This window comes from Myotis daubentonii, chromosome 3 (genome assembly GCF_963259705.1).
Source record: "Myotis daubentonii chromosome 3, mMyoDau2.1, whole genome shotgun sequence".
NCBI lineage: Eukaryota > Metazoa > Chordata > Mammalia > Chiroptera > Vespertilionidae > Myotis > Myotis daubentonii.
This window is the reverse complement of record NC_081842.1, coordinates 155800299-155824354: the sequence shown is the minus strand read 5'-3', so window position 1 is coordinate 155824354 and position 24056 is coordinate 155800299. Positions and strand designations below refer to the sequence as shown.

General features: G+C 46.1%; 1 long non-coding RNA gene across 1 annotated transcript; it reads right to left on the bottom strand.

The window, feature by feature from the left end:
* Nucleotides 1–9212: 9212 nt before the first annotated feature.
* LOC132229448 (uncharacterized) lies at nucleotides 9213–11747 on the bottom strand. Its single transcript, XR_009451685.1, has 3 exons — nucleotides 11528–11747; nucleotides 10224–10287; nucleotides 9213–9932 (listed from the first exon to the last, which is right to left on the bottom strand). It is a non-coding gene; the product is annotated as an uncharacterized LOC132229448 (long non-coding RNA).
* Between the last annotated feature and the right edge of the window lie 12309 nt (nucleotides 11748–24056).

Here is a 24056-nt window from a genome sequence, read left to right as displayed (position 1 = left end):
CCTGGTGATGAGGAAGGTTTGTCCCTTCCATGGGAGTTACCATTGGAAATCCCCCATCGTCACAGCGATAAGAGCCGCTAGCCTGCCGAGTGAATCAGCCTGGGCACCAGCAGACATGAGCTGGGAGTGCAGCCACTGCACCATCCCACCAGGAGACAACACGGTCTGCTTCTCCCACACGATGGCCTCAATATGACAGGCTGACCTCAGGCTGACAGGACCCAGCCCAGGTGACTCACTGGAGTCCCCTGAAACAGCCCCAAGAACTACTTGGACTCAGCAGTAACGGCAAAGAGCCAGAGAGAAGTGGCCTGGGTGTCCTGGTCACTGCCACCCGGCACTCCTGTGTTTGTGCCTCAAGTCAGATTCTCCAAGGAGGCCAGCCCCTTCGTGGTTTCCAGTGCCTTCTAGAATAAGGCTCACGCTCACCACCAACTGCATGCAGCTCTCTTGACCAGGATGGTAAAGCCTGCAGCAATGTGACATGTAAACAACAGCCACAGGGGCAGCTCCATGCTGGTGCCTTAAACCGCATCCATTCCTCCAGACACAAAAGAACGATCATAATTGCACTCACAATCAGAGTGAATGTCAAGAAAAGGTGTAACTAAACAGCTGAGTGTGTTTGCATTCTGTATGGCCACGAATTAGAAAGTAATTCCGTCTTTATGTGCTACGTCAATAAATAACTGAGCTGGAGGATTTGGATGATGTTATTATGTCAATGCACCTGTTCTTAACCATTCCAAGTCCACGTAGGCTCCTGAGAACTTAATTAACCGCCACGGTCACTCTCACTGTCATCTGCCTGGAAGCTGCACATTCTCGTTGTGCTTTCACACGTTAGAGACCAGGTCTCTCGGCCTGCTGTGGGAACACAGCCATTTAAAGAAAGAGAAGAGAACATGGCAACAGTTCAGCGCCAGCCACCGGAACCACTGCTTTTGGGGGTGAGGGATGGTAAAGCCAAAAAAGAAAGACAAGAAATCCCCTATAACATTGGATAGATTATAAGAAATTGTTCTGAACTTTGGCCAAGAAGTCAAGATTAGCAATCACATGGATGGCCTCAATAACAGAAACTCATTCATTTGACACACATCTGTACATATATTTATGTCTTTCTGCTACTACTACTACTATCACACACACACACACACACACACACACACACACACACACACACATTTATATTCCTGTTTGTTTCATGTCAGCACAGGCCTGGCTCCTGGAAGGTACAGATGACCAAGGACTTTCCACCGGGGAGTCAGAGAACCAACAGCACTTCCTCACTCGGGAAGGGCTGCCACGCAGACCAGCTGCTGCGACCTTGCTCCTCTGGTTTTCTCAGGATCTGCATGGATGGGAATCGGGGCTGGGCCACTACCATTTCCCACTCCCGGAACGGAGGAAGGGTGAGGATTCCAGCCCGGCATCCCTAGAGAACTGCGGAAAAGGGACATTATTTCAAACCTATCACCCATATTCTCTGCAAAGAGAAACCCATGAGGAGTATTCCCACAGGGGCCCAATTGTATCCTTCAGTCATCGAATTGCACTTCGAGTCCTGAAGCATCACATCATTACTTAGCACTTTGATATACTGTGTTTCATCTAAGACACTGCCAGTTGTAAGATACACCATCATTGTACTTACCACTAAGAAAAACCCAGCCAATCACACCAGGTCATACCATCTGCGGTAAGAGGCATTCTGATTTCAGAGCTTTTAAAGGGTAAAAAAATGTACCTTCTCTAATCAGTGACATCGAGGGGCTTGTCTCTCTAACCAGACTGTGAGTTCCTAGAGGACAGGAGCACACCTGACAGCCTTCTCTACTTTGCTGTGCTTCGTGCGGTTCATGCACAGAGGAAGTACCGAGTAAGCACACTTGAGTGAATGAATGCATGCTGAGTCGTTGCTACAAATCCTACGGTCCCCTTAGCAGCGGTTCTCAACCTGTGGGTCGAGACCCCTTTGGGGGTCGAATGACTCTTTCACAGGGGTCGCCTAAATACATCTTGCATATCAGATATTTACATTACGATTCATAACAGTAGCAAAATTACAGTTATGAAGTAGCAATGAAAATAATTTTGTGGTTGGGGGTCACCGCAACATGAGGAGCTGTATTAAAGGGTCGCGGCATTAGGAAGGCTGAGAACCACTGCCTTAGAGGAAAGTGCGCTGAGAAATCAATAACCCGCTCAAGCAGAGCAGATGGGGCCTGGGTTTTCCTGCCCCAGCTAACATTGGAAAAGCCAGATGCAGCGAACAGACGTGGAGGGAGCTCCTAACCAACCCCCAGCGCCTCCAGCACAGCAGCTCGAGGCCCGCTCACCTTAAGGGCTGGTCAGCGAGCTGCGGGCCAGACACACTGAGACGCCAGGCTCCTCGGGGACCTATTTATGTTTCTCCTGAAAACCGGTGTGTAATATCAAACTCCTGAAAATAAAATCGCAGTTTAAGTGGACTGTGGGAGCTGGCTATTTAGAGGAACCTGCTGGCGAGCTCTCTTGTAAAGTCAATAACCACCCCAGATTTATCTATTTTATGACTTTGGATTTTTTGTGTATCTCGTTCCCGTAGAGCAAGGCACACCCTTAGATCGAGTTTCCCCACAGTGCAGTCTTTGTGCTGGGTCAGTGGCCTGAAGGGTTTGTGCCACGACTGGCCTCCCTCCCTTGAGGGTTTCTGGTCTGCTCAGGCCCCAGTTAGACTAAACCCCCCGCCCCCAGGTGCCAGGGCTTCCCTGCCCTGGAAGGAGAAAATGGAAATCACACTTTCCTTTGTTTGGTTTACTTTAGGATGAAGTTATTTCTGACAAGGGTTGCATTCCATTCAGAGAGATGGGCCACAGCGATAGTGCAGGTATGTACCCTGCACGAAGCGGAGCATAGGTGAGCACGCCGCACGTGTGTGAAGGGAGAGGGAGGGCACTCATATGTTTGACTATGTGCCCTTGAGCATAAGGGACCTCCCAGGTTCTGGGCCACCTCTTTTGGGGGATAGAGAGGTAAACAAGACTCAGCCTCCAGCCTCATAGTCTAGCCACAGTAAGCTGTGCTGAATGAGGCAATGCAGGTCTGAGGCTGCCTCTGCCTGAGAGACTGGGGAAGGTTTTACATGGGGTAGAATCTGGAAGTTGGATCTGGGTAGAAGTGGGGCCAGAGAAACAGCATGTGCAAAGGCACAGGGGTGCAAAAGCATAGGAGCCTCAGGAATTGTGGGTAAGGGGCAATCTGCAGTTTCTCTCTTTATTCCCACCCAGAGCCCCAACAGTAAGGTGAAGGACACCCTTTGACTGGGCACACAATTGCATTGTCTCCAGGGAATCCTAAACTTGACCTCCCAGGTCTCCTGTTTCCTACAGACCTATGAACCTGGTGCTATTGGTGCTGCAGACCCACTAACAAAAAGTGGGGCCCACACCCCTGAAAAGACCTTCTCCCCTATAGTTTTGCCAGCTAAAGGGTGAGAGAAGCAGGTTCCGTGATGATGATTCTGGAATAGGGCTGTAATACCCAATCAGAAATGCCAGGTGACGTCCTTATCCTTGCTTTGTCCCCTTCCCTCAACCTTCCTAAACTGTCACACGCTTGTGAAATCTGCAGGCTCCTATTAGCCTGGCCTGCTCCTCCGACTCTGCTCCCAGAGCGTGCTAACTAATCCCTGGGAAGCACATGTTCTTATGACCCCTGCAAGGTGGTGAGAGGCCTCAGAGGCAACAGCTATGTGTCTCTGAAGCTTGGATTCTCATCTTCCTAATCTCTGGGCTCAGTCTCCTGTCATCAATGCCTTTACTCACTATTGGCAGGCGAGTATCATCCGTTTTACTTCGTAATATTATCCTGGCAGGATGAGAATGACAGAGCTCTGGGGATGAATCGTGGGAGAGGCTTAGGGGTTCCTGGCTCCACCTACTGCCAGGACCCCTTCCCCATCTCCTTGGCAAGGGGCAATCCAGGCCTTTCTCACGGACAGGCATGCTCCCCACTCTGCCTCTTTCTGAAGTTCATGCTCCAGAAATGTTAGCCATTCTTCTGAATATTAACTTGAAAGCCACCTCCCTAAAACTTTCAGTAACTTGATGATTCTCTTTCTGGCACTCAGAATGAATTCAGTCCTCTCATATTTAAGTTCTCAAATTTTTGTGCTCCATCCCCATCTGCACTCGCTGCCTTCTCCCCCTCTTCCACCCGGACCCCACCCCCGCCCCCAGGGTATATAGTGGGTACAATTATTCCTCACAGGATCTGGTCTCCAGGCCTTCCTTTCCCTGCTGCTTGCTTCCAGATACACTTGAGTTTGTTAATGTCACTCAAAAAAAAAAAAAAAAAAAAGGATATTGGTGGGTTAACAGAGTTTTCTAGATGTTCCCTGAGTGCCAAATCCAGCAAGTCGATCAGCATTCTTAAGGAACCTAAGTGGACTTTTGTCACCTATCCACCTTCCCCACTGAACTGTCAGACCTCAACATATGTACGAACTTACATTTCAGAATCTAAGGGGCTACAGAGTCCAGGAGAATTGGGTCTTAAATTTCTTGGTAGCCCCAGCCCCCGGCACCCCCAGCACAAAGCCTGTAACCAGCAGGCAATTAGTAACTGTATGGCCAATCAACCAATTCATCTGTTTAATAAAAGCAGGCTAAGCTTGCATTTAGTTCCTTAGCGGTATGTTGATACTTATAATTAACTGAAATCTGATGGTCTATTTCATATGAACTTCTATAAGGATAATCTGTCACTTCTACTTGTACTGTTTGCTTTCCTTAATGTAAATTTAGGATGTGGCATTTGTGCAACAAACACACGCTTCCAGCATTTGGTGGCTTAAAGCAACAAGGATTTCTTATTTGTCTCAGTTTTGTTGGTAGACTCAGCTAGGAGCTTGGCTGGGGCTGGAATGTCCAAGATGGCCTCATCCTGGTGGCTTCTTGGGGCTCCCTGCCATTCAGTGGTCTGACCTGAGCTTTTTTCTTACGGACGAAAAGCTGGCTTTTAGGAGAGAGTGCGCCAAGAGGACAATCCCCAGCGCCAAGCACCTAGTAAACCTGAGTGCTTCACTCCAATATCTCCTGGGTCAAAGCAAGTTACATGATCAAACCCCGAGTCAATGTGGGAGGTGTAGTTCATTGGGAGCCACCAATGTTACAAGGCCTACCATGTTTATCCTTATTAAATTCCATGGTTATACTTTTGAGAGCGAGGACTTTTTCCCTCAAGTCTGTATAAAATTCTAATTTTTCTAGACATGAGCAAGCCTGATGATGCTGAAGAGGATGCATCATTTATTGTCTATGGTGTGCCAGGTTGTTCCTTACATATTTATGACTATCAAAAAAAAAAAAATCCCAAGGACAGAACTATTGTGCCCATTTTAAAGATGAGAAAAGTGAGATTCAGAGAACCCAATTAGTTGAACACAAGATTTCAACCTAGGTCTCTAACCCCAAAGCATTTTTTTTAAAAAGTCGCTGCACCACACGTCTCTCGGAGTCTGAACTTTTGACTCAAAGAAATATACAATTTCCTGCAAAAAAATGTTTTTCAGACTCTAATAAAGAACCCAAGAAGTCAGAAAAAGCAAAATAACTTTTCTTTCTCTAGAGTTCCTTAAGTGATTAAATCTCATTTTGTCCTAGGGTATTTTGGTTTTCTTTGTTTAATACAGCTAAGTCCCCTGAGTCGTGAAGGAGCCCGAAAGTGCTGATCATACAGTAGGGCTGGGATGTTTAAATATCTGAATGGAGGCTCTGATAAGGCTTTATACACACAGCTATAAGGCAGGGTTCGTACACAAAACAGCTTGGTTTGAACTTGAAGTCCATCTTAACTCCATCCATACTGTCTGAATTGCCAGCCTAATTGGCCTCCAAGTAGAGAACTATGCTTTTTTCTTTATCTACTCTGGTAAATTATTAAAGGGCTCTTCTGCCTAGGGGGAGATCATTAACTACCCGGGAGCTGCAGACAGCATCTGGCAGGTGCAGCAAGGTGAACCAGGGCAGCTCCGCGTAGGATGGCAGAGCTGGGCTTCCTCAGGCAGCGTCCCCTGGTCATCCAGAACGAGGGAAAGGCCACCACTGAGCAGGGTGGGTGGGGCCAGGGCCAGTGGGCAAGAATGGAGGCAAGGTTGAGATGGGGAAGAGGGCCTCTCCTGTTTCACCTGCAAACAGATTTTAAACTCATTAGGTACTAAAATCCCATTTGCCTATTGAATATGTGCCACAAGGACCTGCATTAACCCACCCTCCCAGCTTTCTCTCTTGGAGGGTGGAACTACTGGGTGACAACCCTGTCACATGTAAAAGTAGAGGCTTAGCCTACTGCCAGATTGGTCACTGGAGACACATTTGTGTAGGTGAGCAGAAGTGGGCGGGAGTATTGAACCTCACCTCACCTTTTCACCAGTCCAACTTCTTCAGGTCACAGATGAGGAGACATGAAAGGTTACTTGACATGGCCAAGGCCACCAACTTCATTACTGCCAGCGATGGGACAAGAACCCATACCTTCCGACTCTAGGGCAGGGCTTTGCTCAGTATTGGTGCTGGTGCCAATCTCAGTAGCTTTAATTAGTGTGTTGGGCGGATAATTGAAGGCACTTTCCCCACGAAGTCAGGGGACTGGAGTATCTACATCCTGGGCTTTAGAACAATAACTCACAGCTTAGTTCGTTCTGTGTCCTCATTCCATCCTTCACTTACTGTTCCTTTTGGAAAGTATGCAGCTCTTAGAGAATTCTCTTGCCTGTGATTCTACTCTCTCAGTGTTTCCATCCACAAAATGGGCCCAAGTACAACAACCTTTTACTCCTTCCCTGTGCAAGAGTCTGGGAAGGATTCCTGAAGCAACACCATGAGTTCTCCATGACTCACCTGTGGTGCCGGAACTCAGGCTCAGGCAGCCTCAGCTTCCTCTGGCCTTGCAACGCATACACGATAAATCACACACGAGAAGTCAAAACTTAGTGGATGGGTACTGGCCCTTTGTGAGTGGTTGTACACCATACGCAACTAGAGCGTTACACTTGGTGATGAAAGGGCGGGATAGAGATAAAAGCCAGGGAGAAAGATTTGCCCATGATTCTTTAAACTTATTTAATAAACATGTTAATTAATCTCGCTGAGAATGGTGTTCAGGGTTGAAAGTCCCTGTACTTCGAAGGTCACCATCTGTGGGAGAGGCAGACAGAAACAAATCATTTTCATTCACAAGGAATGTGAGGTGTGGGAGGTTGCGTGGCGCGAGAACCCACATCTCCCACCTCCCAGGACAGGACTTTCTCCTCAACCTCGGAGCTGTCACCAGCCTCAGAAGGTGTACCTAGTGGTGTACTGGGCAGAACATGTGGAAAGCACTTTTCTCTCAGGGCCAGGAGTTTGGGAGTGAGAGCAGCATGTGCAAGTCCTGCGGAGCCAGACCTGAAGCAGTCAGAGGAGACGGTGTGTCCGCTGAGCCTTGGAGGACGAGTTGACAAAGGCTTCGGGAAAGGCATTGCCGGCAGAAGGAACAGCCTGAGCAAAGCGAGGAGGCACTGTGGGCAACCGTGGGCCATTCTGGCGAGAGGTCTCCTTCACCCCCACACAGCACACACAGAAACCGGTGAGGAGCGCCTGCCCTCACCTTCTTCCTTGTGGGGGGCCTCCCAAGGACGCCAGAGCGCTCTGCCTCATTGTCTGAGGTCACCGAGCCTCCTGAAGGTATTTCAGGAATGTGGAGGCCTGACTCACTCTCTTCCTTGAGTTCACAGTCTGAAGTTCATAAAGCCGCTTTCCTCTTTAGTCATTCTTATTCAAACATCGGCCCACATGCTTCACAGATGGAGCTGGCAGGAGGAATCCGGGGACACATTTTTTTTTGCTCAGGATGTGAAAGTAGATGAGGAGTTAAGGAGAACAAGGAGAGATTATTCACCGAGAGCCGCTGGCGCCTTCGGCAGGGGTCTGAGTGCACAGAGCATGGCTGGCTTGCTCAGACAGCAGAGACCCCTGTGCCTCAGTTCTCTCATCTATCTGTAAGCAGGGACAACAGCCACACCTACATCAGAGAGTCGTGATGTGGATGAAGGGAATGAATCCCCGTAAAGTACCTAGAATACGGACTGACACGTAATAAGCATCCAATAAATACTCGTTTATTATCAATATTATAACCCACAGTTGGCAGAGAGTGACTTTTCTAAACACAAAGTGATAGGGGAGAAGAAGTCTTCTGGGAATAGCGCCGTGTGGGTTGAACCTGAAAGAAAGTGTCCCCTGCAGTGTACGGAGCTGTCTGGACAGGAGGGCCTTGGGCAGGGCACACACACCGTACACACCGTGAGAAGGGCAGTGCCGAGGCTTGGAAGAGAAGACACCCACGTGTCTTAGGACCAGATGCCAAAGATAAAGTTGCCACTAAAGTACTTCTTCCAGGTTGGAAAAAGGCATCAAAATATCCAGAGAATTGCCCTGACCGGTTTGGCTCAGTGGATAGAGCGTCGGCCTGCGAACTGAAGGGTCCCAGGTTCGATTCCGGTCAAGGGCATGTACCTTGGTTGTGGGCACATCCCCAGTGGGGGGTGTGCAGGAGGCAGCTGATTGATGTTTCTGACTATCTCTCTCCCCTCCTCTCTGTAAAAAATCAATAAAATATATTAAAAAAATATCCAGAGAATAAACACAGGGAGACATCTGGAACGTGGGCTGGGCATACAAATGGCCCGCTGCAAGGTTCCACATTCGTGTCATTCACCTCGTTTCTCCAGCTGCTGAGTGAGCAATGAAATGAACAGATCAGAGGCCCTGTCTTCCTCCTTTCTGACCCCAGATGCTTTAGAGGATTGAACCTGCCAGGAAACTTCCAGTTCAAAACGCCCATCCACATGGCCTCGGAGCTGGCTTTCAGATCTGTCCTAGAACACACCACAGCTGTCTTGATGCCAAGGTTTGGGTCTAAGCGGTCTTACCACCGCTGGGATTCTACGTGGACAGGGCGAACCTCTCTCTGCCTTTCAGAACATTCTGCAGGGAATTCTCACTCCCCTGCCCACCTTAGACAAGGCACTCGGCACACTCGTGGAGACAGGGGGGAAGCACACAGCCCCATGGAGCTTCTGGGATTCATTTTACCAGCAAGTTACTTTCTTTCCTCCTTCTCCCTCAGCCCCCCAGGCCCCATCCCGTCCCTCTCTCCTCCCTACCCTAATTGGAAGGGGACAGCACCTGCCACTGGGTGCATCTGTCATTACAGTGACCACAGAGTAAGAATCCTGCATGAATTTGAAAGGCCTTTTTTAAAAAAAGTAAAAATAGTCCTAGTGGAAGAGATGATTTCAGGGTTTCACCGAAGGGAATTGAAAACAAGTATTACTGGCTCGAAGAGAAAGATGATTGAATAGATAGGAGGGGAAGGCAATGTCTGTCCTATTTTCAGACCAATGAACAGATATAAATTTCACCACTTTCTTGCTTCATGAAGAGGAACTGGAGAGTTGAGACGAGGTGATTCTTAAAAGAAGGAACAGTTATTAGATTCCTTACTATTAATCATTAAAATTCCTCAATTTTTTATTAACTAGCTTCCCCCTCCCCCAATAACAAAATACATGCTTATGGCAAATAATCTAAACCGTGGAGAAGGGAATGAGGTGAAAAGTAAAATTCCTTTTCTCCACTCCACACCCTCTTCCCCACACCTCCCTGAGTCCCACTCCCCAGCAGAACCTACGCTTAAAGTTTCTTCCCCATCTTTCTAGATTTTTCCGTGTACATTCCAACCTCTTCTTGCACTACTCTCCTCCTTACTCACCCATGAGAGGCCTTCACACTTAGGCTCTCTCAGCCTTCTACTTCCTGTGTCAGGAAACCCCTTTTTGTCTTTGTGTGGCTGGAGCCTTCAGTGTCCCGCTACTGTCTGCTCAGAATTGCCATCTCCTCTGTGACCTCTCCATTTAAAGAGGGATCCCATCGTTACCACCATTCTCTACCCCACACTCCATGCTCACCACTGTCCCCCCAGCCCTTAGCACAATGTCCAGCACAGAGAGCTATTTGATAAACATAGGATGGATACATGGGTGAGTGCATGAGATACACACACACACACACACACACACACACACACACACTCTTTCCACAAAATATAAATGGGATGATATCACACATGGAGTTCTACAATTTGCTTTTCTAAATCACAACATGTGAAAATGACAAAAATGAACATTTCTTAAGCACTTACGTTTCAAGGACTCTTCGAAGCCTTTTACATGTATTCTTTCATTCAATTAGTACTGTCCCACTTTACAGATGAGGAAGCAAAGAAACGGAGACACAGGGAAGTTAAGTAGCCACCTAAGGTCACACAGCTTGCAAATGACGGAGCCTGCACAGGTAAACTTACCTCATCTAAAAATGAGTGTTTAGCTTCAATTAATATATTTAAATTTTTTTACTTGTGGCAAAATATAGATAATATAAAATTCATAAAGTTTACTATTTTAACCATTTTTAAGTCTACAGTTTAGTGGCATTAAGTACATTCACATTGTCATGCAACCACCACCACCGACCATCTCCAGAACTTTGTCTTCCCAAATTGAAACTCTGCACCCATTAGGCAAAAAACCCCATCCCTTCCCCCTTTGAGCCGCTGGCAACTACCATTCTGCTTTCTGTCTCTATGAGCTGACTACTCTAGGTACCTAAACGTAAGTGGAATCATACACTACTTGTCCTTCGGTGGCTTATTTCCCTGAGCATATTGTCTTCTTTAATTAACATTTTAATGAATAATTTTATTGAATAAAATATTCAATCGCATGATACATCATTCAAAAGGCACAAAAAGACATAAAGAGCAAGTTCTCCTATCTCGGTCTCCAGGCACCCCAGAGGCAAACCCTCTTCCCAGTATTCTTCCAAAGATGTTCTCTGCGTATACACTCATATGCCTATGCATTATTTTAATACAAATAACAGCATACTCTATGTACTGTCTCATTTCTGCATCTCCCACTTAACTATTGTATACTCCTTGGATAATGCTCCATGTCACTGTGCATTGAACTGCCTCTCAGTAAGTTATTTTTTATTGAAATATAATACAATAAAGACAAGTGCATATAACATAAATGCACACTTTCACAGACTGAACACACACCCGTTTAACCAAAACCCTGATCAAGAAACGGAGCATTACCGGTTCCCCAAAAGGCTCCCCTGTGCTCCTTCCCACCCCACCCCCTCACCAAAGGTAAACACACTCCTGACTTCTTAGCACACTAGATTAGCTTGGCCTGTTTATGTAGTTTTATAAAAAAAATCATACTGTTCATACTCGAACATCTGGCTAATTTCATTCACCATTACGCTGGTGAGATTCATCCATGGCACCGAATTTCAGCTGATGCTTAACAGTACCTTTGAAGCAGTCAAGTCCCTTGTTGCTGCCGCTGAGACTTCCCCACCCTCACGGCTCTGGGGCTTCTCTAAAAAGCTTTGTAAATGCCTTAGCTAGTCGGCAGAGAGCCAAAATTCACCTGTAGCTAATGATGAAAAGCCTTTGTGGAGATTTGTGTAGAAAGTTCTGTTGAAGTGAGGAGAGGGCCGCCTTCCTTTCTGGTCAGCTTCTTTGTAGCCACAGCTCAGTAAGATACGCTCCTTTACAAACAACAACACCACCACACACATATTTTTATTGATTTCAGAGAGGAAGAGGAAGAGAGAGATAGAAACATCAATGATGAGAGAAAATCATTGATCGGCTGCCTCCTGCACTCCCCACACTGGGGATCGAGCCCGCAACCTGGCCATGTACCCTGACCAGGAATTGAACTGTGATCTCCAGTTCATAGGTTGACGCTCAACCACTGTGCCACGCCAGTGGGGCAAGACACGCTTCTTGAGGCGTCATTCACTCAGTCAAGAACTCAACTCTAATTCCCTGAACACAAGGAATCATGACAAAGCACTGGTTTGCAAATGGTACTTTTAAAGCAGAGTCAAAACTATTTCTAAATAAAGAGCAAAGCAGCTTTCACTAATATCAGCAAAGGGTCTAAGAAAAGAGATGTAGCTAATGTATTCCATCTGTTTGCTCTCTTGTGCCCTAAGACTCAGGACAAAGTGCCAGTTTGGGAAAGGAATCATAACACACAGGGCAGGAACAAGGTACAAACAAGGCAAAGTTGGACACACTGTCCAACTTGTGTTTCCCAAACTGTCAAACCAGCCCCCAACCTCACTCGCATCCCTAGTCTGACCATGACAGGAGCATCTATTTCCAGATACGAGCTGTTAAGCAGCAGAACCAATCTGCACAGTCGTGTGGAACCAATCACCACTGCCCTGACTGGTTCGGGAGGCAGCACACAGGGCTGCATTCTTGTGGTTCAAGCACCACATGCGGCCTGCACTGGGCCCAGCAGAAGAGGGGGAGGCAAAGGATGCACTCTGCCCTTTGGCAGACTGTTTTGCCAGAACAATACTGCACTTCTTGCTTTGGCACATTGCATTCCCTCTCCCCACATGAGCCTTGCCCTGGAAGGTTTCGTTGCATGAACCCCAGAAGACCTCTTCTCTATTTATGGAGAAGAGAATGGAGACGAGGAATGGATTGGGAAGGTTTTCATAGGGGCCTCCAAGCTCAACTGGCTGGAATCTGAAGAGGGAAAAAAAAAAAAAAAAGGAATGTTAATCCTCAATGATTGAACAGAAGCTAAGCAAACATCGGGTGACAGAGCAAACACACAGGAAATATGACCTGTGTGCCCTTGGAAGGGTTATCATTCTTGAATTAGTCTTGAAATGGAAGGAGGTTCTTACTGACTCTGGGGTATTTGAATCCCAGTCTGAGCAAAAGCTTCAGTCTTGATTCCTGGGAGAACAGCATCAAGTGCAAGGGTCAAGGAATTTCAGAGCTGGGGTGTCTGAGAATTAGTCTCATGTGAAAAGAAGTTCCAGGAGTCAACAGTAGCTGGCAGCAGACAACCTCTCCAGGCTTGAGGATTGCAGAATCCTTGACCATTAGTCAGAAGGTTATCTTAGGGATGGGATGGCCCAAGGCTGAGTTGTTCACTCTCCAGATGAGGAAACCGAGGTCCAGAAAGGGTAGGAGGATTGTCTAAGGTCACACAGCTGGTTCACGGCACAGCTGGGAGCAGAGCCATGGTGAGCTGACTTTCATTCCCACGCCTCAGTCTACGTGTAACCTAAGATCAAAATAGTTGGGTGGCAGAAAGAAAGGGGAAAATGATGGGCTTTGAAAGTCATTAGTAATCCTATCATTAGACGCACAGACATCATTAGCCAGCTAAATATGCTAATGTCCTTAATGTGAGAAGCAATACCTATTACACTAACGAGGTGACTGGTACCATTAACCATTTATGGCAGACATTTTTTTCAAGTTTAGGGTCCTAGAAAAGAAACACATATAAAAAGAGATTTATACACACACATCCTGTCTAAACACACACCTTGGCCATTCTGTTATGTAAATTGAATGAAATTCAATTTTTATCCCTTAATTTTGCCAGATTACAAAGACTGCAATTGAATTATACACAGAATGGTGACAAAGTTATATGGTTTGTAGTTTAAAAACAAAATTGGTTAGGTTCCCTCCCCCTTTTCACAATTTTATTAGTTTTTAAAAAGTGACTTGAGTCATAATGAAGGTGTTGAACAAGCAGATGCGAAGACAAAAGTCCATTTAGTCAGCCCTGGCAGGGTGAAGTACCATTTGGCCAATGTGGAGTCCCGGTTTGGGGCAAGGAAGAAAGGCATGCCCATGAAAACCATAAGTGAACGGGTATATTTTAGATTTCTGAGGGCCCTTCAAGGGGCTAAGAAAAACTAGAATGCCAGTTTGAGAGAGGATACAGACTTCTCATTGTTTCTTAATGTAGGTTAGAACATCAACAGTCTAGAGTGCTGAAAGAGACCTCTTGTATTCTATCCAAATAGATGAATGACATACATAGGTCTAGAAGGATCTCAGAAATCACCTAATCCAGCATCTTCATTTTCCAGATCAGAAAACAGAGGCCCAGAAATATCCAGGAATCTGACTAAAGGTAGCACAAATTCTCAGTGTGGTTTGCCAACCTCTACTGTGTGTCTTGGAGAGGGGAGCAGGGGAGAGGCTGGGGCAGACGGCATTCCAACCGGTCTGTGAATCTTTCAAAGTGCAAGCCATACAAAAAGTGTATGTGGAGTTCTACTTCCCTGGAAGAGTTCAATCTATGGGAATTTACTCGAAGATTTATATGAAGGTTTAAAAATGTTACAATTGTAATAAGTATCCAGCCCTTCAAGTGTTCGTTCAGAGTGGGTAGTAGGTGTGGAGACATTGGAGATGGGTCCTCTGTCTTCTCAGAGGGGCTGGAGCTGTTCCTGGGGATTAGAGCCAGGGGCTGAGAGGCCACAGTGCTCCCCTGGCGAGTGTCACCAACTTGCTGCACCTCATCCTCTTCAATTCCTTTGACATCTGAAGTCTATTTTTCAACAGTCATCCAGTTTGATGATAACTCTCCACAAAACCAACACCCGAAAGTACCTGGGGCTTAAGGCCCAAAAGATAGTTTGATGAATGAGACTACACTCTTGGAGCATAACTGGGACTGCTGTCACCACTCCATAAGAATGGCTACCATTTTATTGAGCACTTACTAGGAACGGGACTCATGACATATGATATTATTTCCTCTCAGCAATATCAGTGCACAACAGGGGGAATAGCTCCCTGTTTCAGAAATTGGAAAGCAAAGGTCAGTCATCGCCCAGTAACTAATCAAGGTCACCTGGGCAGCAAGTGGCAGACTGGTTAAACCCTTGACTCTCGGGCTCCATTTCCCTGCCTCCTGGCGTAGGGCCCATGCAGGTGAAGTGGCACCCATGACTCCTGTTGGTCCAGATTTTAAGGTACTGTCAAGAACCTTCTTAATTACAATATTTGTTTGGAGGCCTGTTTTCTGAAGCTTCATGTTTGTTTGTCATTCATACATATGACTTCCTTCGATTTCTCTGCAATTTTCCACCAAATAAAACCATATGCACTTCCATAGCAACACTGCAATACAAACATGGTGTAATCTTTGTCTATTGCAGCACACAGCTTGAAAGTTTTTTTAATTAAAAAAAAAAAGAACAACTACATCTGTATACAGTTGAACCTAGTCCCATGGCAACAAACACAAACATCAACTTGGGTTCTTTTTAAATCTTGTGTTCTCTTTTCTTTGCAGGGTAATCCTTTTAGAACAGAAACCGGGTTGCAACACTTGTGACTAAGCCGGACCCAACTCGGTGAAGGATGAGCTGCCAGCGCCGCGAAGGGCCTTCCGCGGGACCATGGCCACTGCTGGGCGCGCGCGCCAGTCGGGCCGGGAGCTCTCACCGCCGGCGCTTGACACACGCAGAGACGGGGCTGTGTCCCTGGCCTTGCGGAAGCCAGAGAGTGGCTCAGCGAGGTCAATCAGGTCCCTGCGGGAGGCCGGCGCGGCCCAACCCGACATGAGGGAGGCGGGGGAAGGCGGCCGCCCTAACTGCCCCGGGAGGCTGCGATGCCCGGTCCCCGCCAGCACCTCGCCGTCTCCGCACGCCACCGCGGGGTGTGCCGCGTCCCATGTGACCCTCCCCGTGACCCTCCCGGCAGTATCGCTCATAGTCACATTTTACAAATGACAACCTCTGGCTTCATGGAGGCGAGCTATTTGCCCAAGCTGACAGGCTGGGGAGGGATTTAAAATCAGGACTCTACTTTCTTACTCTGCTTCTTCGGCTCCTGACTCGCAGCGCGCTGGGGACCACTGCGCTCCTATTGGACCTGTGATGTGACTCCCTCCCACAGCAGCCCGGGGCGGGGGTGGGGACGCCTCCGGGGAACAGGGCCTCCATAGACCGGCTGTGGGAAGCGAGGCAGGTAAAGGTGGGTCTGGCTGCAGTCCCTGCTTCTCCCCTCTGACTCTCCTTTCTCCTGGAGCCCCGGCTTTTGAAGGCTTTCTACATCCTACAAAAGGAGCCGCCACAGAAATGAAGACATTCTCAAGCACCCAGGCAATTGGGGTTGAGCGTTTGATTCTCCGGTTCTATAGTGGAAGGTCCCCCACTCACTAGCTGGAAGGGGGAGGGTTCACGCGGTAAATGTCATTCTCCGTGTTTCACGTTCATGAACTAGAGAAACTGTCAGGACCAGGTGGTGGCACCTGGCTCTTCCGCACTGGACTTCTGCTGAGGTGAGGGGCAGCCAACGGGTGAGAAGAAAACCTACCATTTCTGGAAACTTACCAGGTGCCAGGTGCTCTGAGAAGCTCTTTATAACATTTCATCCTCACAAACCCAGGAGGGAGACAGTACAATTATTCTTTTTAAAAATAGATATATTTTTTATTGATTTCAGAGAGGAAGGCAGAGAGAGGGAGAGATAAAGACATTAATAAGAATTATTCATCAGCTGCCTCCTGCACGCCCCCTCCTGGGGATTGAGCCTGCAACTGGGGCGGGAATCAAACCATGACCTCCTGGTTCATAGATCGGCACAACCACTGAGCCACACAGGTCGGGCAATACTATTCTTATTCAGTGCCTGAGAGATCCAGAGCTTTAAGAGGCAGTCTGTCTTGTCCAAGATCTTGCAATGGCAGAGCTGGTTCCGCCCAGGGCTTCAGACTCAGAGCCTGCTCACCACTGATTTCCCCATAGAAGGTGGTAGGGGCCACTCCAGAAGGACAATCTAATAAGGTTGTGCCAGGAGAGCACATGTTATTCCTGACTCTTGGGCGAACTTGACCCAGCTTTAGGATGTGAAAGGGAAGAGGAGTGGGAACAGCTCACACTCTTGTCCAAACTCAAAGGGGATCCAAGGTTCAGTCAGGAAGGCCCTTTTTTTTAACCAATTGTTTTTTATTTTCAGAACTGGAGTGGAAATGACCCGGTGAGGAAGGAACATGAGCATAGCTTGCCCTGATCACACAATTAAGACATATGAGCTGGCCAAAGGGACATCACACCTCCCCCATCCCCCTTCAGAGAGAGAAGGCGCTTTCTGAGCTGGAAGCCTATTAAAGCATTCCACTGGGGCATTCTCTGACCCTGCTGAAGGGACACTGTGAGAAACCTTGTTCCTTAGAATGCAGCTACACAAAGGGTTTTGTGCAAATACCGAGCCATTATTCTACAAATGCAAAGACGTGTCGGGGGTGGTATGTGAACAAAGGCTGGATGGAGGATGCACGCCCAGATGCTGTCTTGGCCAGGTTGCAATTTGAATGATCTAATGTTTTCTGGCTCCTTCTTGCTTTGCTTTTCCAATTTGGTTTGAATATTTGCGTTACTATATTATTTTCCCTGTACAATTGCTGTTGTCTGTGCACAATTAGGTCATTTTCATAGTTGGGTGAGGAGATGCTTCAGATGCGAGATGAGTTACAGGTGGTAGCTGGCTTCCCCATGGGGATCTAACTACACCATCCTGTTGGTTCCAAAGGCCCTACCTACCTCCAGGAAATGAAAGTTTTAATATAGGTCATCCAACCAAGTGGAAAGAGCCAGGACATCCCTTTGTAATGGTGGGTAAGCACATCTTTTTTCTATAAGTTTTGGGGTGACTTGCTGATCTAATCATACTGGTCCTTGGGCCAAATCTAACCCTGTATTGTTATGCTCCAGACAAAAGAAAGGGCTGTTTCCTGGCAGCCTGTGCCTTGGTCTGTGGAAGGTCTGCTGAAATAGACCCTGGGCGAGGGAGAAGGAAAAGGAAGTGACAGGTCCTAACCGGTTTGGCTCAGTGGATAGAGCGTCGGCCTTCAGAATGAAGAGTCCCAGGTTTGATTCCGGTCAAGGGCATGTACCTTGGCTGCGGGCACATCCCCAGTAGGAGATGTGCAGGAGGCAGCTGATTGATGTTTCTCGCTCATTGATGTTTCTAACTCTCTATCCCTCTCCTTTCCTCTCTGTAAAAAACCAATAAAATATATATTGTTTTTTTAAAAAAGGAAGTGACAGGGTGAGGAGGAAGGGCACACTGCCCCCAGAGGTGAACTCAGAATTCATGTAGATGTTCAAGCCAGTACAGAGGCTGGACATTTGAAGAAAAAAAGGAAATCCAAAGGAATGGAGGCTTCTTTTGCATATGAAAGCTGCTTACGGCCCGGCCCGGCTCACAAAGTGCTTTATACCTCAGTGGTATTAAAATCTCACGGACGCACACCCTACCTATCCAGCTTTCTCAGCGACCTGGAATTTGTGGCTCTTTGGGAAGGCCAAGACTAAAGTTTATGTTGGTGCTACCTCTGAAGTAAGTTGGGGTAAACAAATGGAAAGGACAGGCTATGATTCAAGTTCCCTGTGGAAACCCCCTGACTCTTAAAGTGCTTTCTAATCAGACATGACTGCCCCCAGCTCACTGAGGGCCCCGTATGGCAGGCCCATCTCTCTGGCTCAGTGTTCTCATTGGCTCCTGTGTGCTTCCTCTTGGTACCTTAGACCTGCATCTATGACATTGGCCTTGTTTCTCCTCTCTTCTCTCCTTTTTTTATCCAATTCATTAGCTATTTGGTCACTAGATATTTGATTACCTCCTATGTGTCCGACATGTGCTAGGTGCTGGAGTTACAGGTGAGTAAGGAGTCTCTGCTCTCATGGAGCTCACAGTCTAATGAGGAGCCCTGATGATAAAGTGTGAGAGATGACATGGAAGGGAAACCCAGGTCCAAGTGTTGAGCAATGGCTGAACGATGAGGCTGCTAAGGCTCAAAGAGATGGATTACCTTATCCAAGCTCTCACAGATGGCTGATGACAGAGTTGGAACTAACGAGATCATTCAGGAATAGAAGCCTGGCCTCCTGCCACCACCTCCTTCCGGAGGCTGCCCAGAGCCCCACAGTCAGAAGGAATCTTTTCTGGTTCTTTCTCATCCGGTTGCACATAGTTCAAACTCACCCTTCTCCCTAGACTAAGTTATTCCCACCTCAGTAAAATCCACGTTCTGGCCATTCATTAAAGCCAGGTGTCAGCTCTTTAAGAGAGGTCCTCTCTCTCGCAAGAATGGATGTGCTGATAAGCTGAGCTGATAGATGTAAAGGTGCTTTGAGAGCCAAAATACAACACAAAACTAAGCTACTAAGTAACATGTTAATTCAATCAATGAATCAGTCAAGGGATTAATCACTACTCAATACTAGGTTCTGTGGGGGTGAGGCTGTCTTCATGTATAGTATGTCCCCAACATGAAAAGAATGTATGGACAAGTTGATGATACAAGTTTAAAGGGGGAAGAAATAAGCATTTATGAAGTTTTATGTGTATTGTGCTATTTATCTGCTGGTCCTTATAGCATCTCAGATAATCCTCAAACTAGTTCGTATTCAACATGTGGATGGAATGCCCTCTCGAAATCACTGTCTGTTCAAGCACAATATAGCATAATAACTAAAAGGTTTGGATCAGGACTCAGACTGCTTGAATTTGTATCTAGGTACTGCCAATAACTTTCTGTATGACTGGGAAAATTGCTCAAATGTTCTGTGTCTCAGTTATAAAACTGAAATTCTAAGAATAGTACCAATCTTATGCTTTGTTTTTAGGATAAGGTGACCATGCATGTGAAGTGCTTGCCACAGTGCCTGGTCCAGAGTAGCATGAGATAAAAGTTAGGTGTTGCCAAAACCGGTTTGGCTCAGTGGATGGAGCGTCGGCCTGCGGACTGAAAGGTCCCGGGTTCGATTCCGGTCAGGGGCATGTGCCTGGGTTGCGGGCACATCCCCAGTGGGAGATGTGCAGGAGGCAGCTGATCGATGTTTCTCTCCCATCGATGTTTCTAACTCTCTATCTCTCTCCCTTCCTGTCTGTAAAAAATCAATAAAATATACTTTATAAAAAAAAAAAAAGTTAGGTGTTATTCCCCCATTAGAATTGGTCTCTTTTACCTCTGCATCCTCACATCACCATGGGCATGCCTCTCAGCACATTTTTATGTGCACCTGGTTATTAGGTCTTACACAGAAAAACCAATAAATGTTGAAGGTTGGATGAGTGGGTGTTTCTGTCTCCCAGAGCTAATCACATGCTCATGTAAGGAAGTAAGTATTGTGTTTCTAGCTCTAAGAAAGACAGAACAGCCCTACCTGGTTTGGCTCAGTGGCTAGAGGTCAGCCTGCAGGCTGAAGGGTCCCAGGTTCGATTCTCATCAAGGGCACATGCTTGATCTCCAGTAAGGGGCGTTCAGGAGGCAGCCAATCAGTGATTCTCTCTCATCACTGATGTTTCTGTCTCTCTCTCCCTTCCTATCTGAAATCAATAAAAATATATTTTTTTAAAAAAGAAAGAACATCTGGATATTCTAGATAAAGTATAACAAGTATACTTTCGAATGCAGAGTTAAATTCTCATGTAAATCAGGGCAATCCTCATGGACACACACACACACACACACACACACACACACACACTGGAATTCAAAGTGGTAAACTGCCACTGAAGTTCCGCTGCTTTGGGAAGTCTATCTCCATGACTTTGAGGCTTGGTTTTAGGGAGAACAGAGACAATTATTAGTGTCCTCAAAAGATGGAGTTGAAACTGAGAATTCTACATAAGGGCGAGACTCACAAAGGAATACTAAGTGAAAGGGTAGACTAGAAAGAAAACCTGCTTATCGTAATAAAGAAATGTGAGAAAACTTGTCTGTCTTGTCCTCAGTTCCCAAGATGTTAAAATCACAGACTTCCCCTGACACAGGTTCAGGATCTGAATTTATACTATCTACATGGTCTGGGAAACTTCAGCTGAAAAATTAGTTAAAATTGGTCCCAGGCTGGTAGCATCCCAGATCACCTGGCAGAAGCAGATCTTCTCTGGAGGGATAGATACTCATGCCTCCCAGGAGTCTAATGGACTCGGCCCCACTAAACATGAGATCACAGTCTGAAATGACAGGCCACACTAGGAAACAAGTTACCATGAGTGAAAGTCAGTACAAACCACAATGACCAGAATTAGACACTGTGGGGGACAGAATCTCCAAAAGGTTGGCGACCCTAGGGGGACCTTGCCGACGGCAGCAGGCCCTGTCTGGACTTTTCCAAACAAGTCCGAGCCCCCGGGTGTTTACCGGAATCTTTATGCTTAATCTTTAGGTGTCCTTGCTTAAAGGACACTATAGACACAGGTGTCCTCCCAAGAATACTTACCCTACTGGTTGTATCTAAAAGATAAGCTTTCATCTCAAACTGCTGTTACAATAAAAGCCTGAAGAGGCAGGCGAATGAGGCTGTCCCTTAGCTCTCTCTTTCACAGTGAACCTGTGTCAGACTAACATTCATTTGATGTTCAGGGTCTGCTGGTCAGCCCCGGCAAGACACTAAATAACAGTTATCATATGCCAAATATCACTTGTTTAGATGTTTAAAAAAATAAAAAAGGGAAATAAAAACATGGAAAAAAACCCCCCACAAATAAACAAACCTAAAAAGGCTAGGAAGAATTGAGAAAGAACCAGATACGACTTATGGAAATACTAGTAAAAAATATATAACTATTGCCGAAACCGGTTTGGCTCAGTGGATAGAGCGTCGGCCTGCGGACCGAAGGGTCCCAGGTTCGATTCCGGTCAAGGGCATGTACCTGGGTTGCGGGCACATCCCCAGTGGGAGATGTGCAGGAGGCAGCTGATTGATGTTTCTCTCTCATCAATGTTTCTAACTCTCTATCTCTCTCCCTTCCTCTCTGTAAAAAATCAATAAAATATATTTAAAAATATATATATAACTATTAAAATTAGAAACACAGTGAATGAGTGAAAGTAGAGTAGATATAGATAAGAGAGAATTAGGATACTGGAAGATGAATCTGAATAAATTACTCAGGACACAGCAAAAAAAGAACAGGTAAAGAAATGAGAAACTTTAGATGTTAAAGGGGTCAGGAAGAAAAAAACCAGAATGTGAAAAAAGCAATATTTAGAGAAAATGTTTAGAATGTCTCCAGAATTAAGGGCAAGAGGTAGGACTTGTTTAATCTTTGAATCTAAAGCACCTGGCAAGTGCCTAGTACATAGTAGATGCCCAATAAATGTTTCTGAGTTGGATTGACCCATGTGCTCTAGCATTTGCTTTTTCATTATTTCATGTACCTATTTATTTTTAAAAATATTCACCAGAGATACAGTTGTAAACAAAACAACTTTGTCTTCATCAAGCTGTTACTCTGAATGAAGAAGACAAATAATAAACAAGTGCACAAATTAATACTCAAGATACTTCTAGATTGTGAGAAGTGTTATGAAGGAACTAAAAGGGTTATTTAATAGGCATATTGAAAATAGGAATTCACGGAAGAACTGAGACCTCAGTGATAAGAAGTCAAGTGAAAACATTCCAAGCAAAGGAAATAGCAAGTACACAGGCCCTGAGTGAGAAATAACTTGGCATGTTTGAGGAAAAGAAAGAAGCCATTGCGTCTGAATCTCAGTGAGTGACACGGACAGTGGTATGCGATGTGGTCTGACAGGCAGGCAGGAGCAATGGGATTTTTTCCCCCTAGGAGCAGCAGTAAGTCATCAGAGGGTTTTAAGCACAGGAGCATGTGCTCTGTCACCCTGGCTACTGAGTGGAAATGGATTGTGGTGGGGGCAAGAATGGAAGCAGGGAGCTTAGTTAGTGATATCAGTCATCCAGGCAAAAGGTGACAGCACTTGGACTAGGATGATGGCCATCAATATGGAGAAAGTGGATAGATTTAGATATATTCTGGAAGTAGAAACAGGGTACTTGAAGTAGATATAAAAGAGGAAGGAAAGGGAAAGAAGGGATCACGCCTGATTCCTAAGTTTTTGGATGGAACAACGGGGTGAATAGAAGTTGTGTAATCTGGCTCCCACCCACTCCTGCCCACCAGCACTATATCCAAAAGCTCCAAGGGAGTAGAGAGTCAAGAATATGACGCATCAGGCGGAACAAAGAAAAAGGAGATCCCAGCATGAGGTAATGACCAAAAAATGCCAGAGCCTATTACATAAGCGAAAGTGAAACCTCTGAGGAACAAATAAACAAAGGGTATCATATTGATATAAAAATATAAGAAGCTCATTCTGTGGTTACTGACATACATCATTGTGGAAACAAAATCATGTCCAAAGTGACTCTGGTTAAACTTGGAACCAGATGACAGGAGCTTTAGGAAGTTTCAAAATAATCAAGAATAACTCGAACAACGCAGTGTTCTTCCCCAGGCTTATGGCTTAGAGAAAAGGGACAAGCATCCATCTGGAGAGGAGGGGCAATTCAAGGGGACCAAATGACTCGAGGTAGTTCATATAAAAGAACTGCTGCCCAGAAAAAGGACTGTGAATTGACTGAAATTAGTCAGGATTCAGCAAGTCCATGAGACTATACAGTAGGATATTTTTTCTCTCAGCTCTACACATGCACACACACATATGTGTGTATGTATGTTAGTAGCATGCAGCTTGTGTGACAACCTAACTGATGGTGTAATTTCGTTTTTATATTCTTATTTTTCTCATCCCCATTTTCTGATTTTTGAAAAACCGTGTATTTTACACACAATGTGTTTTGGAATGTAGTAGAAAACAAACAAATCAATAAACTTTCTGCCCAAACAAGGCAGCATGAAAAGCAGGCACCTGGTAGTGTTATGACACCTCAATGAACCAAAGAGGTTCTAATGACTGTCTGTTAGACACTCATGTCAGAATCATTAAGTTCATTAGATAGATGGGAATCTTGCTTTGGCCATAACAGGATGCCAAATTAAAGGTTCATGAACAAAAGGAGGAGGTATTCAGGTAAGAGGGGCAGAGCCAATAAAAATAATTGAGTGAACAATTCCAGCTCCTGTAGGGGTTGATTTTCACCTGGCGGGGAAAGACTTCTAGGAGGAGCCGGTTTGGCCGGCTTAGGTGCACCTCTTACAGAGCATGGCTGTGCCCTGGGCATGGCGGTCTCTCAGATTCCACCCACTGGGATCGACCAGACTCTTCTCCAGACAAATGGGTCAAAACCACCTCTGACCTCCTGAAAGGTTACTTTGCCTGCTTTCTGAGTATTTGT